The sequence below is a fragment of the Bactrocera latifrons genome, unplaced genomic scaffold (genome assembly GCF_001853355.1).
Source record: "Bactrocera latifrons isolate USDA-ARS-PBARC rearing strain unplaced genomic scaffold, ASM185335v1 scaffold_419, whole genome shotgun sequence".
Taxonomy (NCBI): Eukaryota; Metazoa; Arthropoda; class Insecta; order Diptera; family Tephritidae; genus Bactrocera; species Bactrocera latifrons.
The window spans coordinates 45,499-62,830 of NW_017537067.1; positions in this window are offsets into that span (position 1 = coordinate 45,499).

The window sequence follows — 17,332 nt, forward strand, 5'->3', positions numbered from 1 at the left end:
ATGTAATGGTAGAGTCTCGAAAGAACAGTAGAGATATTACTGGAAATAATACATAACAATCGAACCAGCTTATATCACACCTCAACGTACTCAAGCTAAGTCCTCGTGCAATAAATTCCAAGTGTTGTATGACCATTGAAACGAACTCCTCTGACGCCTCTTTAATACGACGGGTACCTTTCCCACGACAGTAATTTTTTCTTTTTTTTTTTTAATATTAGATTTGGCATTGATAGTAATGGAACTCTGAATCGTCCGAGCTTTAGCCATACCCTGTATTCACTCGGCTCATAGTTGATAATAATTTTCAAAGAATCAATACTCCAAAATCCCTCAAAAAGTCAAGAAAGGTGGAGTTCAATTTGCTCTCATATCTCTGAGGCTCCGTTCGATCTAACCGAAGTCGTTGGAGCAAACAAGCTCCTCAGCTCATTTCGCTTTTGCWTTCGCTTCTCCTTCCGAAAGTGCCMGCTTCTTTTSGTTTGACTRAAGTCAGATGGAGGACAGGCAAGCATTTTTGAAGTGTCTAAAACTCTGGGTAAGCGCTGTTCATCTCACCTAATAATAATTATTTTGCATTCGTTTCAGCAAGCCCAATTAGTGATATATTCGTGCGTGAAATGACCATTCACATAATCAACAAAACCGTTAGACTAGCAGTAAAGACAGCTTATACTTCATACCAGTTTAAGGTTTATGCGTTGCGTCACGAACTTAACTCACAACACTTGCGGCCTGACGGGCTCCAATACTCGACGGTCGCTTTGGTCTGCCTGTGGTCAGCAACAATATTAAATTAAGAACATAAAAGTGAAATTCTCAAGTACCGCAACCGGTACTCAACATTGACCAACAGCACTTTCTTGCCATTATTTTTTGATGTGGCTGATTGTTGTTATTATTCGTAAGCAGACTGAAGAAGCTCTAAGCGCACAAAGAACCCGCAAAAAGGACAGTCAACAATCAGCAAAGCGCGTAGCTTTTAAACCGTTATGCATACAACGGACACAAAGGCACGCGGAGCAACACGTTGTATGAGTAACTTCAAACGTGCGCTGACCACTGACCACCGCTAGCCACTTGCAACTTGCACTTGCGTTGAAGAAAAAAATTTGTTGCTTTTGTGGCAAACAACAAAAAATCGTGTTCACTGAGTTTTAATGTAATTTACTGTAGTTGTTGTTGTTTTTAAGAGTTTTGCTTGTTGTTGTAATGTTTGTTGGTGTTGTTGTAATTGTTATTGGTATTGTAATTTCTTGTTCTCGTAATTTTTTGTTGTATTCAATTTTTTTATTGTTTTTATTGTAGTCATAAATTTTGTTGTTTTTGTATTTTTTGTTGCTTTCGCACCTTTTGGTATTTTTACAGTTTATGTTGGTGTTATTGTTGTTTATTGGTTTTGTAATTATTGTTGTAATATTTTTTTGTTGTTTTTGTATTTTTTTATAATTTTCGTAAATTTTGGGCTTTTACAGTTATTGTTGTGGTTTATTTCAGTTGTTGTTATACTTTCTGTTTTTGTAATCGTTGTTGTTTTATTTTAATTTATGTAATTTTTGGTGTTATTTTAATTGTTGTTGTATTTTTCTTCATAGTATGTGTAAATACATACTTGTTATTGTTGTTGGTTTTTTCTTATTTTCGTAACTTTTTGGTTTTGAATTTTTGTTGTTTTTGTAACTTTTTGGTTTTTCAAAATTTTTTGCTGTTTTTGTATTTTAGTTGTTGTTATAATACCTTTTGTTTTCGTAATCGTTGTTGTTATATTTTTGCTTGTGTAATATTTTTGTATTTTTGTAGTTGTTGTGGTTTTTTTATGTTTTATTAATTTCGTAGCTTTTGGGTATTTTTATACATATTTTTGTTGTTTTTGTAATTTTTGGTTGATTGTTGTAATTTTCATAGTTTCTTTTTGTTTTTGTTGTAAATTTTATATTTTTGTTGTTGTACTTTCTATGTTTTCCTATAAATAATCGTTGTTTTTGTACATCTGGTTTTTGTTGTTGTTATATTTTTTGTTGTTTTTGTTGTAATTTTTATATTTTTGTTGATGTACATCATGTGTTTCCCTCACAGATGACACTCATAGCCTGCAACCACACACCGTTTGCGGGCGTGGCGGCGTCCAACGGCCGTCTCCGTGAAACACTTGCAGCTAACGGTACTCCGTGTGGCAGTCACCCTTCGCTGACAGGGTTATGACTTGTTTTATGTATCGTTAGGTTGCAAATTGAATTACTCAAGTATATTTATTATTTATTTCGTTTTGATTGTTGTTTGTTAGCTCTTTAGCCGGTGTTACCCCCGCAGGCATGCGGCATGCAACAACAAGAGCTACACACACAGCCGCTTCTACTATTTGGGTGGGAAATCAGTGTCTGTTTTTAATTCTCTTGTGGTTTCGGCACAAATTTCACATTGTTTTTGTTGTTGTTGTAGTTAAGGGTGCGTTGCCTGCGTTGTTGTTTTTGGATTTTTGGTGTTTCTCCCGACTGTTGCACGCATATGCTTTATGTCCAATTAAATTTTAAGCATCGCTGATTTAATGCGTTCACTCGCAGTCCACAGTCTTCCCCAATAGAGAATCGCCTCAAGCCGGCTCTTGGGCTCATCGCTCATCTGCTTAGCCGGCACCCAAAGCGCTCGTCGTTTGTTTACTATCTGTTAGCTTTGCGCGTTGATTTGATTTAAATTATGAAATTATGCAAAATCAGTGAGGTGCAGCGCCGAGTAGCGGCGTCCGTCAAGTCTCTTTCGTGCGTTTCAGCCGTCTGCGGCTGATGGGTGTCGTAGTTGCGTAAGAATTTCAGAATTTCGGTTGCGTGGCGCTARAAAAAGGTTGTGGCAATAATAAAATCTAAAAATATGTTTTGATTGGATTTGGATTTTCTTGCATTCCACTTTGCGCACTAAAAGCGATGCTTGAGTGATTCTCACTCATGGGGAAAATATAAGTTTATGAGGTGTTAAATGTGTGGACCGCACATATATGCAGCTATAAAGGAAGCAGGGGTAGCAAAGTGGTGTGAGGTAGAGATTGTTGATTTAGTAATATAATAAATAAATTGAGATGTGAGTTAGATCACCTTTATGCGGTGCATTCTAGGTAACGCCAATTGATCTGAGGTCTACACGGCTCATAAAAACTTGTGACAGATCCTTGACCCCGGATTTGAGTGGGACGATAGTTTCTGGGTTTTGGATTTGATTGTAGTCTGGGTTAGTGGGCAAGGTGTTCCATCACATCAGTTTATGAGAATAAGAATTCTAGCAGGCCTTAGTGTTCCTTCTCCATCACCGTTAAGTTGTTGTGGTGGGTTGGTTGCGCGAATTCCCTCTTAACTGGCTTTGAATGCAATGCCTGCGTTGGTCTCCTAACAGAGATAATATTGGGACCATTAAAGACGATGGGTCTGATTGGGAACCAAACAAATATGAATAATGGTAGAAAAGAACTAACAAAGCGGACGGGGCTTCACGTAATTCGGAATCGAACTTGAAATTGGACAATGCTGGGCCACTGCATGGGACATCGGAGCCGTGGTCTATAAAAGTCAGCAAAAAACTAACCCTCTGAAACCACGGCTACTGCTAGTATGGATGGTAAGCAAGTCCACCGAAGGCAGCCGGCTGGAAATCGCTAGCACTAATAGAGGAGCCCCTTTTATGCTCAGGGGAAGTTCGTGGATATTAGGTAAAGTAAAAAATTCCAGCAGCTCTGACGTTGAAGCTGGACCACCGCATGACAGTAAAGATTATAGCTCGCTATGATGAGTGCTCAAAGCTAGCCCGAAAACCGCTGTTCAAAAACCAGAACTAGTGGGTCTGCGAGATTCCTCAGCCCAGAATTAAGTATAAGAAATCCACTAAACTACTTGCCTTTAGCAGAGTCCAACAATTGTATATGACTGGTACACATCTGGGTTGAGTAAAATACGATATTTGTCTTGCTACTGTAAGCATGTTGAGGGCTTGGAACTCGTTCAAAATGTTCGCCAGAGCCCGAAATATGGTAATCTGTAGTACTAGAGAGCGTATTGTGTGTARGATTAAAGCCCACCGTCAACAAACGGATTGCACCTTATCAGTATGGCTTTAGACCTGGAAAATCAACAACTGACCAGATATTCCATATGCGCCAAATCTTGTAGAAGACCCGTCGATTTCAAAGTTGCTTTTGACAGCACAAAAAGGAGCTGCCTTTATGGCGCGATGTCTGAATTTGGTGTCCCCGTAAAACTAATACGGCTGTGTAAGCTGACGTTAAGCAATGACAAAAGCTCCGTCAGAATCGTTAAGGACCTTTCCGAGTCGTTYGATACTAAAGGATCTTTCAGACAAGGGGACTCCCTATTGTGCGACGTYTTCAATCTGCTGCTGGAGAAAATAATTCRTGCTCCATAACTAAATAGAGAAGGTCAATAAAAGTGTACAGCTGCTGGTGAAGGCCGATGCGCTCAACAAGCGCGCCGTTAGTTCTGCTTTCTCCAGTATGAATTAGAAAGCAAAGTAAATGGAATGGTWAACGAAATATCTTTTGTCATTTAACAAACAGTCGTCGTACTCTCGGTCTTGGCTGCCGCGTCACTGTTGACAGTCATAACTTTGAAGTCGTAAAYAATTTCATCTAKCTTGCAACCAGCATTAACACAGAACAACTCTTGCCAACAGGTGSTACTTCGAACTGAAACAAAGACCAAACTCTATAAGYCCCTTTCATAAACATAAGAAATATGAGAAATAGMAATAATGCGAGAGAAAGAGAGACAAAAGCGATGAACAACGGGAAGAGAAAGMGAGKCATGCATGCCTGATAGCAYAGAGAGAGTAAGCGACCTGAAGGCTGGACAAAAGAGAGGAAGGTACRAAAGCGGCTGATARAAGCGGCTTAGAAAGGTACTGGATSTGTTGTAGATCTCGRACGAATTATATAACATAGGATAGTAACATAAAAGGGGACAAAATATTTACTTTTTTAAACCACACTTGTAAGAACTGATTGTGAAGCTATAAGTCTAAGGTTGAATTTTGTAAAGAATGAATCTTCAAACATGACTCAGGAAATCGGGTAGAGATTTTTTGACAAAGATCGAAAAATGGAAACTAATGAGAGTGACGATAATAGTGAATCCACCTTCATAGATATCATGTATGGCTTGAAAAATCGTAAATTTTACCTAAGCTTCATTAACTAACTTGAGACTAAAAAAAAAACAACTCCATTAAGCTGTATTTGAAAACCCTTTTACCGATTCGCTGCGCCCTTCGATCACAATCTCCGTTGACAAGCACAAACATTATCGTTATCGTCACATTAACATGTACACGCAATTCGCGCGGCCAGCTACCAAGCGAAGCGCGCCAAACCCTGCAACGGACAACTTAATAAGTACGGTAAATAGTTGAGACACGCGTTTGTTGATAGACCGCAGCGATGAGGAGAGGAGGTGGGGGAGGCTGTGTAAAAAACGACGCGGCGCGCTAGCAAATGCCTAAATTGAGTGGCGCATCACCGCAACGAAGCGCTGCGGTCACACGCTGGGGCACAGGTCGCGTGCAAACTTACGCATGTACGAGCATACGTTCGACGAGCGCGCCACGTGACCAGCGAGCGACAYGAAATTCGCGTCCTACGATCAACCCACTTTAAATTCAAATCTAATCAAATTGATTTGCGCGGCGGGTGGGGGCRTTGCGCGCTGAAGGGGGAGGATGTTGGTTGCTGCCAATSTGGCTGCGCCRACTTGAACGCCCACACAGCGGCCAACAGTCAGGCAGATAAGCAACAGTCATTAAAAATAACGGTATATGCCAACAGCATTTCGACTGCTCGCACTTTTTTGACACTTTGTGACAGACAGGCAGGCAGGCAGGCAGGCAGGCAGGCTTCATTTAACGATTTGCCGCAGTGTTGTGACAACAGTGTTGTGGCACATTGCATGTGTTTGTATATATATAATTGAATGAAGTTATCGAAAGGACTTTTGCAAATGCAAATAGAATCAATGCGGCACGCATGTGAGGCAATTGAGAGCTTGCAACACTTGTATGCTAAGTCAATACTCGGCGTGCTTGTGTAGAGGGGGGGGGGGGKTGTTGATGGTTGGTAATTTGATTTGAAAAACGTGTGACACGCTGCTGTGACGCTTGGCTAAGGAGCGTACGCACATACAGTTACAAATATACATGCACACAAACAGATGTTGCATGTATAMGAAGCCAGCGCTGAGTGCGAGCGGCTGCTCTACATCGTAAAGATATTACTGTTGCCTGCCCCTGATTGCCTGCCTACGTACAACACGTTGTCCATGGACACGTTTCTGCCTAATGGAGTTKCTCGAGTGGCGTGCAATGCAAATTAAATTAAATTGAATTAAAATAAAATAAATGTAACATTTTATTAAGGCCATTAACGTGCATTAGCAAGGCGCACATATACAGATATATACATGTATATATAAATATGTGAGTATATATATAAAAAGAAGCTGCCACTTATGCACGCTTATAAAGGTGCAACACTTACGCTTYCTTTGTGCCGCGCCACATACACATACTAAAGACTAAAAGGGTTCACCAATAGCCAAAGCAGAAGAAAATGGTAAGAAACAGCAACAGTAGTGGCGGCGCGATGGTGGCATGAAAAATTAAATTAGGTGCTAGAGCACTTAACGGTGCGCTGCAAGTGTTGAATGCTGATGAAGTTGGCGTTAGAGCACCATAAGCATAATACAAACGCACGCACACACATATGTATACATATACATAAAAGAGGTAAGTTGTAGAAATGTTGCTCAAAACAGTAACTAARAGAAATTCGCAAAAAACTTTACACCTTCGCACTTCCGCGCACAAAGCGCGCGCGTTCGTCCATATGACAAATTGCTGGCTAGTTGCTGGGCGCGCTAGCGCACGGACTGTTTGCTACAAAATAGCAGAGCGCGGCAGCAACTCTCCTCCGCTATAACTGTATATGTACAAGTATCCACTTTTGACGCCACGCCAGACTGCCCACACAAGTGACGCGCGCACGGTCGACAARCTAAGCCCGCRMGCTCGACAAGTGACAGCGGCTGGCGACGSGTTGCAAGTGTAGGTGGTCGCCGCGCCAAGCTAAAGCATAGCTTCATACGCGCGCTTGCTTGGTGGTTGGTAGGCGCRAGGCATGAGGCACGCAATTAAAATGTCCTCGCTTCGTAGCCGAGCAATCAAGAGGCCATGAAAACTCTACACTTCTTCTTTGCCGTTGTTGACTAATGCCGCAGTCAGTGAGATTGTGGGGCGCTGACAACTGCGTCCGCAACTTGAGTTTTGTGGTTTTCGTGCTGTAATTTCGATTTCGGTGCGATTGCTGTAAATTAACGCCTAGACGCGTTATGCGCGCTGGGTAAGGGTTATTACGCGCCGCGCGTAAGAAGTCTGAGCGAGTTAGAAATTTGTTGAGGTAAAGCGCAGTTGCTTTGGCAGACTAAAGAGTSCTGGCGCGCAGTGAGCGTAAATACTGAACAATTTTTGAAGCACTCAGGGACACTTGAGGCATATACGCCTCAACGCAATTGCCAAGGTGYGCGGTGGCGGTGGAGCGCGGCAATGGCGCGATGTGCAGTTGCTGCGCTGAAGGGATGGGAAATGGAAAGTTACTTTAAAACATTAGAAAAAAGGAAAGAAAAAATTAAATATAAATATAAATGCAACAAGAAACATGAAACATGAAACATGAAACACACAGGAGACGCCTTACCAAAACGTGCGTTGTATATCAGCGTTGCCACCGCGCGCGCGTTAAGCGTAAAGCAATTGCAACACTTGTGCAGCGGCAATTCACAAAAAATATATATTTATATACATATAACAAAAAAATAAGTCTAAAAAAGTTGCAACGCGCAGAACTTCAAGGAAAACACAGCTTTTTGTAGCGACGCGTACGCGCGTCGAAATTCACCAGAGTGAGTTTAAAAAATTCGAAACTCTTTAATTTGTATGGAGGAGGCTATGTGGCAGAAAGGTCGCTTGCCGCAACCGTCAACGCGCCACTGTAGCAAACTTGCAACATGAGCCAGCGCAAATAGTAGTTTGTGCAAATACAATTTTAAAGTGCTTCGCTCACGTCAAACAAAAGGAGTGGAGAATAGTAAAGTAAATAAAACAAAAAAAAAAAAAATAATATATAAAAAATACTTACGCCATCAGTTACCCAACGAACACTTCAAAGATAAAAAAAAACATTTTAAAAAAGTTACTCGGCTATCTTAGCTGATCCARTAGAGCTTCTTTTTTTGATGTTTTGAAATTTTTTTCTTTTAAATTTGTGAACCGATAAAAGCAACCCTGTGATTATTGAATTGAAAAAGCAGTCGTCTAAGTTAGTGGAGCAAWTGTCCTGTTTTACGATGAATTTGCAATGGATTCCAGGACATATCTAAAGGAACTGCGAAGCAGATGAACTAGCCRGAACAGGCATTAGAATCCGGCAAAGAGGAACATATCATGCCACTGACTACTAGCAGATATCTTATCTACGCTGATGAAGAAGCACTGGCGGGTTCAGAGAAGGGCCAATAGAGTGAGAAGAATTTAGTTCCGGTGGTGTCACAACGAGCCTCCTAAATACTGAGTGCGTCGTGAGACAGCCGCTCTACGTATCTAGTTAGCTAATTATCCAATATGTTCCCAGCTTAAGGTACTAGGTGATCGGGAACACCAACTTAATACCTACTGGACCCCAAATTCACTGGCTTCATTATTTCACAGAGGATGCTCGATAAGACCAGAATGGGATGTAGTTATAAAAACTGTATTGCTTGGGGGACGACTATTTATGTGTCCTTTCTTCCTGAGTGGGCTTTTTAACGATGGGTATTCAATCATTCACAAATATATCAATCAAACCGGAAATGGATCATCTAGTAATGAAGTTATTTGAAAAAAATTACATAATATATATCGGAAGAATAGTATGTCGCAATGGAAAGTGTTCAAAGGTTCCATGCGTTGAATCAGTACTTTCAAGTATAATTAATTGGGTAATAGTGGCTTGGTAAGCAATGTCTACATGACTCCACTTTTCAATTGTGAAGTGAGATGCATAGTAATCTTGAACTGAGATGGTTTGTGTAAAGGTTTGGCACCTGCACGCAACACATTGAAATTTTATATGGATGGCTCGAAAATGAAAGACGGAGTTAAGGCGAGGATATACTGTTTGAAGTTAGGCTTAACTGTCAACTGTCATAACACTGCAGTACATCTCAAGCTGAAAATTTTGCTTTCGGAAAATCGCGGAGTTACCTTCTAACGCATCAGAACGTAACTCTGGTGTAAACATACACGTGGACAGGTAAGCAACAATTAAGGCTATCACCTCGCTCGGGAAAAAGTGTCTAAGTGAGCAGGGCAGCTGTGGAGAAGATCACCAGAAACAAGCAATTTTACTTCTATCGGGTGCCAAGTCACACAGGCATCGAGAATAATAACATAGTGGACAAGTTTGCCATTAGTGATAGGTGGCTGACATTCGGAAACGATATTGGTAAACTCATGCATTGTCTATATGACAATTTAAACAGGAATGGACAGGCATGGCAAGGAACATCAAGACGAGATGAAATGATCTACCTAAAGGCGATGCTTCAATGTCTTGTTAGCAGCCATCTGATAGTTAAGATTAAAACAAGTTATTTACTGAAAGAAGGAATCTTGGTTCAGTTAACCAACACCCATCAGCCGGATGACTGTTAACCAGACATTGAGATAACGACCGTAAAACAGTACATCTGAAACACACGATGTTCCTATTGACACGCGATAGAAAAGAGTATTTTTTTTACAATTCAAAATAAACTTAAAGATAAGAGTTCTGATAGAAAAAACCACAATTATTTAGTACTAAAGTCTTTCCGGGGCAGCAGTTCTAATCCACGAATTTAGCACAAGCTTAGAAGTAGTAATCTCTCTTTACTTATTTTTTAGTACTAATTAATTTTTGTTACTAATTATCTTTAGTGCTAATTAAGTTTAATACTAATTAATTTTAGTACTAATTAACTTTTAGTACTAATTAATTTTTAGTACTAATTATTTTTAGTACTAAATAATTTTAGCACTAATTACTTTTAGTACTAGTGGATTTAGTATTTATTAGTTTTTGGTACTAATTAAATTTAGCACCAATTATTTTTAGTACTAATTATTTTTTAGTACTAAATTAGAACTTATTTGGAATCAGTATATTTGACATATACACTTTAATTAATGAATTTAGTGGAAGTACCAATTCTTTAGTACTATTTTAGCACATTTGAAAAATCATCCAGCAACCAAACAGCTGAGGCAAGTCAAGCAAGCTAGTAGTAAACGAGATAAATATCACTTACTCYTCAGTTTGGCAGCGACACTGGGACAGCCAGACGCCACATATGTCAATGCGGCGTAACAGCTGCTGGGCGTCACACGCCATTATTGACTTTGTAATATTTTAAAATTTTACACAAATGTCAATAAAACATATGCAACTCATCATACACACAAATCCACACATAAAAACATAAAWCTTTATTTGCTTCCTACAAATCGCACAAAGGCAGTAACCCTTGAACTTAATTTGTTTAATGTTGCCACATGCGTCAACAAATATCAGTTTTCGTGCAGCGCTTTAAAGTGGCACTTTTGCGTATGTTGCCACCAAGACGCAGCACAATATGTTGTATAGTATGTATGTGTGTGTTACTTTTACACATGTATATAAGCCAAAAGTGTGTGGCATGCATATTGACTTTCGCGCCGACTGACAAATCGCGTCTTCCTGTTTCCGCGTTTGAAGTTTTCRCTTGCCACAGACAAACTTTCTACGCATTAGCTGTGCCAAAAAGACGACAAAGTGCACACAAACGCACACATACTAATATGAAGCACAAGACAACTTGCCACATGCTGTTCATGTTGTTGCTACTTYACTGCCTTAGCCGCCTGAGGCAGCAAAAGTTAGCGCCGAAGATGTGCGTCTAACATGCCACAACTTTTACCATACATATGTGCAAGACACTTGCCACATGCACACATCCAAAAACACAATTTAATTCTATATATGYATGTGTGTGTAGGTGTGCGCTTGTTAGAAGTGTGGAAAATTTTGTACAAAWCTTTAAAAGCATATGTGGCACGCGGCACGCGTCTCATGCTGTGTAACAAATCGTATATGGCTAAGTGGAAAATCTTACAACATGCTACATTCGCGCCACAATTTGTTAGGCTTCGTCAATCTGGACTCGAAAAGTCTTATGGTCTACCCGCCTGCCTCTGCTTTTCGTGTGTTGCATGTATTTGGCTTCGACAATGTTATTGCAACATTTATGCGTACTTTGCATTATCGGTTGCATGTGCACATCTTGAATGTTGTTGATTTTTATGTGTCAGCAAGCGTTTGTGGCAAGCTTTTTTTTTTGTCATTTAGCGATAGTTGTATGCGCTTAGCGACTGGTAAGTGCCACAATATGTGGCGCTATGCAAACATCAGCAGTTATTGGACATACTATTGGCATGTGGCAAGTTCATATCAACCAGGATGGYATTCAGTGTTATGGAATCATAAGGTTGCAAGGTGTTAAGCGAACCACATTTCACTTTCTGCTGGATTAATATGAAAGAGTTCGGCAATAAATGTGTTCAGATGTTTTTGTGGCATGCAACGGATTGTGAGATTTATGTGAAGTGCCATAAATTTTTATTTGATTTAAATGGCGAATGTGCGGTGAGGCTTTGCAAGACACAGCTCTATAGATTTTGAATATCCGACTTTATTAAGACAGAATTCTTTCAACGTATATAATTTTTACGCCCAATTTGTGGATTAACGTTTTAATATTGGTTATTAAGAGAAAGATCTTTGAAAACTGCTCGGCTTGTCGGATGTATTCATTTTATCTTCGGGTAATCACTTAATTGAGATTCTTTCATTAAAGTTTATGTATTATGGCAAGTTTCCCGATCGATTCAGCGTTTCCGTATCATTCAACTTTTGATTGCTTATTGGCCGAACTCACTATTATGCCGAGTGATCTGAGTTTGTCCTTCGAAACTGGAGCTTTATTTTCATGGAGATAAATATAATTTTTAGGATTTTATCAAGCTTTAGAGAGGAAGCGCCTATGAATCAAGGGGTGTTAGTGTTAGGAGCTCGGAGCATACGCACGTCTAGAACACGGTAGACGTATCTTCCGTCTATCATAACCTGATCGATCTGGTTCGATGGTTTTTCGATCCACAGACAGCCAGGTAGCTTGATGAATTTTCTTATGCTGGAATCTAGTACTACCCATATCCATATTTAGTGCCCTATCGAAGTCGATCAGTCCCAACCCATTTGTGAATGTTTCCTCATGGAGGCTGAATTTCCCCATCATTGTGCCAAAAATACCTCCTGTGCTCACCATGGCGTTAAAGTCGCCATTTTAACATCGTGGCGGGGACAGCTCTTATAAGTGCGTTCCAAGCGCTCATAGAAGGCATCTTTGGTCACATCGTCCTTCTCTTCCGTCAGCGATATGTTGAAGAAACTCGCCTTCAATTGGATTGTGGCTAGACATTCGTTCACCGGGGTGAATACCAGRACTCGACGACGGAGTCTTTCATGTAAAACAATCATTTCTAGCCACTCCCAGTAAATCACTTTTTGATGGAAAGGGAAGACTGGTGTCGAACTCATATCTTACAAAATCTCTTATTCTTAAAAATACACTACATATGTATACAATATAGTCTAGCATATATGTATATAATATAAGTCCATATACTTATGAGTACTTACATATATACAGGATATATCGTTGACTAAAGACTCCAAAAATAAATTTCCCAAAGAGGTTCTTAGCAAAATTACACCAGCAATGTGTTATCAGTTCATTAAAGTCATAAAATTTAAGCAAATGTTGTCTCAACTATGCGACAACTGTCAGCGAGATTTAAATAACTCCCCGAAGAATTTGCATAAACGCAAGTGATTGCCAAATAAGTCGACGTTTTCGCTTTCACTTGCCAGTGTCAGCAACTGTCTGCAGTAGATACGAGTCTATTATATATGTAAATATATATATTATATATGCATRTATATACAACATCCTCATAATTAATGCCAAAGAAGGAAGTCAGAAGGGCAAAATATTTATGCATGTGCAGGTGTATGTTTGTCACAAATCAACGAAATCTACGAAATCATCAGCAGCATCATCATCACTGCACATCCCCCACCCCATTACCCAGTGAACACTTAAGAGCACATAGTTCGCGCTTGTCATCGGCACTACCCCACCAACTCATCACCAGCGTTAGCAGCAGCAGCAGGGGCAATAAGCACCTCATCAGTCTTAGTTGCTCCCAAGGGACGAACAAACATTGCCATGAACTATGCGAAGATAAATTTATTTACACGTATGTGTTTGTGTGTCTTTGAATGAATTTCGGTTGATGCCACATGCAACCCTTTCACCAAGAGATCTGGATGTAGCTAGCAAATGACAGCAGCCGGAAAATGTCGTGGTGAAAACAGTAGAATATGGGACGCAGCGAGTTGATTGTGAAATGTTGTTGTTGCCGTATTTTTAATTGTTGTTGTATTTTCAAGAAATTGTTGTTGTAAATTTRGCTTGTTCTGAAGATGAAATCAGTAAAATATAGGACGCGGCCAAGGGCTTTTTAAGTGTTTTTGTTGTCGCTGTCGTACTTTTTGTTGTTGTTGTAAATATTTTTTACGGTAGTGGTTGTTGTACAAATTTCATGAATTGTTTTAGTAATTTTCATTAATTGTTGTTGTAATTTTCACTTATTGTTGTTGTAATTTCTATATACTATGTGTGTATAAGCCGTAATGAAATCACAAAATTTGCAACACAAGGTGATTTACAATTGGTTTTGTTGTTGTGAGCTTTCTTTATRTWGTTATTKTTGTTGGCGGAACTTTCACTTTCACATGTTGTTRTRTTCATTKKTRGCTGCTATAACTTTCAGTAAAGAAATGTCTACCCAATAACTCATACTGCCTATCATCACTGCCCGCTGTTATTGTTTTTGTTGTTATATTTTTCATATACGAGTATTTTGCTGTATTATCCAGTTCTGTGGTTGTAAATTTCACATATTGTCGTTATATTTTCCAATATTTTGTTGTTGTTGTAATATTCACATATTGTCGTTATATTTTCCAATATTTTGTTGTTGTTGTAATATTCACATATTGTTGTTGTGTTTTCCCCAGAATATTGTTGTCGTGGACATTGCTGTCTATTACGGATTTCATTTAAGCAATAACTATCTCATAGTTGTTGTTGTATTTTAYASMTTTTGTTATTGTTKTTGTAATTTKTCCCTTATTTCTATTGYATTTTCGCACTTATTTTTATTGTTGTAGTATTTTTTTTATTGTTGTTGTATTTTCCAATTGTTTTTATTGTTGTTGTATATAATAATTTCTTCATGGCCTATTTTCACTTCTTGTAATTGTTGTTGTAATTTTCCCTTTGTTGTTGTTGTTGTTGCTGTTGTATTTTCACACTTGTTATTTTTGTTGGTTTTTACCCTCAGTGTTGTTGTACTTTTCGTTGTTGTACACATTGTGAGCTGCCATGTATTTCAGGTAGGAAATATCTTATACTGGATATCATCATCATCATCATTCTTTTTGTTGTTGTAAACATTTTCATTGTCACTGCAATTGATGGCTATGATGATGCTAAGCGTGCGCCTGCAAGTCCCGCCACCCTCCATACCACCCTCATATGTAAACGTATTCACCCCTCTCTCCTCCTGCATAAAGAGTTGACAACAATACTACGCACATCCTCAAATGCCAAATTTTTCGGCGCAGCGACACACTGTCTACCGTTAGCCGCGCCAGCTTCCGCCTGATGCTAAGCTCTGCTGTCAGCGAATGAAAGTTATGATAATCACATTTGTTGTGGGAAAGCCGGTTCGGATGTTTTTTGCATATAATTTTATTATTTTTTTGTTGTTATTCTGCCATGTCACATGACTAATATTTTATGATATATTAAAATATATGACGGAAGCGTCTTAAATTGACATCAATGTCATTGCCGTCGAAGAATGGCGTTTGTGTTGGCAAGTCACGTTGTCGCTGATGATGTGGCAGCTTCAGCGAGGAACGAGAGTGTTGCATTTAAGCATGGAGGAACAACGTGCCGCAGCTTGTGAACTACATCCAGGATGATTATTAAATTAAAGCGAAGTCTTTAGTTGCAAGAAARGATTTATATATATTTGAGGCTAGTCGCAATCTTGTTCCCACGTTTGGTTCACTCAGAGCTCATAAAATATTTTTTACAACTTATAGATCAGATTCGATTTCCATGACATGTAGATTTTTTCAGATTTTACATCTAGATGTTTGTTATTACTTCTTTATTTTTATTGTGTAAAATMTTTTACAAATAGTTTTGGAAKAAACTGCATTAATGACAGTCCAGAGCTAGGTATGAAACTGATTTCTTTAGAAAAATTCGAAAAAAGTATTTGAAGAAATAGTTCTGATATTTAGTCCACATATACAAGAAAGCCATATCAATTCAAACATATTTTTAAAGAAAGTTTTTAAGTGACGATCTTTGACCGAACAGCAATTTAGACCTGTTCAGATTCCGCTAACCTGACTATTATAGGACGTATCTGAACCCCACTTTACAGATGTGTGCGATAGTATCTTCTGATTTCGCGGGATTTGAAGTCTTTGATTAAAAACAAACAAAAAAAATATCTCATGTTCGATTTTATCATCCAGTTGACCAAAAGCATTGACAAAGAAATTGGGCTCTCTTCTATTGCTTGTAGTTAGAAAACTCTACTGAAAGATATTCTAAGCGAATACAGAAGGTCAGCAGGAAGTGGAGCTTCGTGTCCAGGACATATGCGCTTCGTAGATAGGGTAATAGTGTGAGGATGGATCTAAGTTGGAATAGAGATCTCAGCGGTCAGGCCTCTATTATTATAATGCGCTACAAATTCCGAAACGAACTGGAAAGTAAAACTAACTATTGGCAACAGAGAGATCGTTGAGGATCTCAACATCTCTTATGAATCCTGTGCCTCAATGCTGAACATTTACCAAGAGACCTGCGTAGCTGTAAGCCCTGAATTCATTAAACTCGTCATTACTAAAGACGAGGCGTGGCGATGTCGAAACTGTCTAACAATCCAGCGATTGACGCTCCAAAAATAGTTCACTTGAGTATTAGTCAATATATCTTTACTGTGCGATCTATTGGGTTGCAGCCCAAATATCAAGCTATCTCATCGCATAAGGCTCAATTCTTCGGTTCACATAGTTGTTGAACGGCATAAAAGTAGTAAGCATCTTGGGCCGTCAGGGTTAGAGATGCGTTGTATTACTTGAACATTAGGTTTCAGGTCGAATACTCAGTATCTTGTTTCATCAGACTCAACTYACTTGGATTCCATAGCTTTCGATCATTTCTAAGAGCAGAAAAGTAGCAAGCAACTTGGGACGATGAGATGTTTGAATGAAGATATTGAAAGATCTTTTAGATCAAATGGCGGATGTCCAAGAAGAATATAGTAGGTTTGTTGGATATTTTCTTTGATGGAAGTTTTTTCCATTACGACCATTATAGTTGAATCATTGGATGTATTCCTCAAGGTCGTCGAAATAATATACACAAATGGCATCCGATTTTGACAACTTTCTTGAATGGAACCCTTGTTCCAAAGAGGGAAAAATTAAATGAAAAGTATATAGGGCAAAGTCGKTATTATTGGTAGATCTTCGACCGATTCCAAATTTTATACATAATTTTTTCTCTAAGACTCATTGAAGGCTTGCTCTGGATAAAGTCCAAAATAAATATGTTTGCCTTAACATTAAGATTTTTCTTTCACTGTAAATTGTTGAAAGATCTTGAAACCTATAACAATGTAATACGCTGCATGACAATTTCTTATCAAATATCTTATCAAAATAAATTTCATTCGAGCAATACGGCAGCGCTCATTCTTCAAGCACCATTGAGCATTTCGTAGGGTCAATAACGCGCAGAATCGCTCTTTTGTCTTCGGGTGGGCTTTATTGTGTCGTTTTGTTTTTGCTTTTCACGAGTATATAATTATATAAATATGTAGACACATATATCTATGTATTATATAATATCCAGTCATGAATAGAAATATCGTAGAAGCAGCTGTTGGTCCGAGTTGGTTGGTATTATGGCATATACTATACATTTGTATATATTTTATGCTTAATAAACTTGTTGTTGGTTTTGTTTTTRTKATTATTGTATATACATACAATACTGTTTACACACTTGTGTAC